At 45.1% G+C, this 2,016-nt stretch overlaps 1 protein-coding gene across 1 annotated transcript in view; it reads left to right on the top strand.

Moving 5' to 3' along the window:
• LOC105823449 (COP9 signalosome complex subunit 3-like) overlaps nt 1-2,016 on the top strand; it is a 46,876-nt gene that overhangs the window by 10,627 nt on the left and 34,233 nt on the right. The window lies entirely within an intron of this gene.

Raw genomic sequence — 2,016 nt, 5'->3', positions numbered from 1 at the left:
GATGCCATGGCACTCTAGCTCAGACAAAAGAGTGAGACTCTGTCTCAAAAAAAAAAAAAGACTACATTGGAAAGCAGAGAAAGACAACCTTAGAGAGGTCACGCACTCCAGATGGGCAGAGAAGACATAGCTGGTGACACGGACCTTAACCAGCCTTGGAATCTCTCAGACTGTGCTGATCTCTATTCGAACTTCTTATTTGAACATAATACTACTCTGACATTACTATTTAGGCCAGGGTTGTACAAACTATGTGTAGTTGAGTTTTAGGATACAAGCAAATTATATAATTTTTCTTTTCAAGATGAAAATCACCTGCTGGTTTTGATTATAGAAAATATGCTTATTATCAAGTGTTCAAGCAGTATAGAAAAGTATAAAAAAAATGAAATCCTGTGTGTATTAGGAAGGCATATGCTGCAAGTAATAGGAATCCTACTAAGAGTAACTTAAACAAATAGAGGATTGCTTTTTCCTCTTGGGAAGTCTGGTCAGAGATCCAGTAGTTCACAACTGGTGAGAACCTGGTGAATCTGTTCCTGTGCATATCCTATTCCCTGTGTCAGCAGTGGTGACGCTGGGCAAAGGAGCCGAGGAGCCAGAATAGGTGCTGTTTGTTGCTAGGCTACCCAGCGATGGTGGATTTGGCAATGTGAGGACTTGGGGAAGGTGACTTCCCCTAGCACCCTGGAGAAGAAGAGTGGTAAGTCAGGGTAGCTGTGGAGGTAGGCAGACCATATAAGAATAAATGCCTCTAAGGAGAAGAGGAAGGAAGATGAGGAGCAAATCACTGAACGAGAAAAGAAATTCCTTCCAAATATTTTAGAGAGAGTATTCATTGCTTCCTGACTAACATAAGAAAATTAACAGTGAATTTATGATAAGTTAATTTGTGAGAGGAAAATGAATGTGAAAAAGAAAGCAACTCAAGAAAGATCAAAAACAAATATAATCTGGCTGGGCACAATGGCATGTGCCTGTACTCCCAGCTACTTAGGAGGTGGGAGGATCACTTGAGCCCGGGAGTTCAGGTCCAGCCTGAGCAACATAGTGAGATGTCCTGTCTCTTTAAAAAAAAAAAATAAATAACCTTTCAGCCAGAGAAAAACCAACTTGACCCACAAGTTAAAAAGACCAGGATCTAAGAGACTCAAGGTAACAGACAGTGTAATTCTCCCCACAAAATTTTCTTTTTGGGCTAGGTGCCAACAGAACTTTTCTAAGTAAATTCCTGTCTTTTACCATCAAAAGGTAGCCATTTGAAAATAACTGCACTCTGTGCTTGGGCCTGCAAGTAGAGATCAGGACCCATTTTCCCCCTCTGCACACCGCTGCTCATGTAGCCACTGCTTTTACCACTGGAGGCTGGGACAGATGAGTCAGAGGGCTGCCTGTCTGGGGTTGTGAGTGGCTACTGCAGCCCCGATGGTGGCATGGCCTCAATGCTTGGGCATGTAGGGCAGACCCTTGTCCCCTGTGCATGGTGCTGCATGCCTGGGGCTGTGGGTAGTGACCCCACATTACAGCTACTGCCAACACCAGTGCACACCACTAAGGATTGAGAAGATTATCCTGGTACTGCTACTGCCATCACCCACACCATACTGGCTGCCCAGGGACCTGAAAACCTGCTCAAGCATCCAAACCACTGTTGCCACTACTAGCATCTGAACAAGCCATCTGAAGGCCCACGAAACAAGCCACCTGGTCTTGCTAACACTGGTACCAGCATATGCTACCCTGAGGCCCAAGAACAGGCACACTTACCCCACTACTGCCGCCACTGGGGCCCGAAAACTGGCCCACCTGGCATCCCTGTCCCCATCAAAACTTCACCAAAGCCTCCATTAATAAACACATCCTAAACCACCAAGGAAATCACAGATACCACTGATGCGGTTTACAGCCAAAGAAATCATACAGAGACTACACTACACACACCCAGAATCCAAGCCAAAGGACCCTGCCTAACCAACACCACTGCTACATCTTCAGGAAAAAGTCCTTCCCTACAAA

The sequence above is a fragment of the Propithecus coquereli genome, unplaced genomic scaffold, assembly GCF_000956105.1.
Source record: "Propithecus coquereli isolate 6110/MARCELLA unplaced genomic scaffold, Pcoq_1.0 Scaffold672, whole genome shotgun sequence".
NCBI classification, from domain to species: domain Eukaryota; kingdom Metazoa; phylum Chordata; class Mammalia; order Primates; family Indriidae; genus Propithecus; species Propithecus coquereli.
This window is presented reverse-complemented; position numbering and strand designations above follow the sequence as displayed.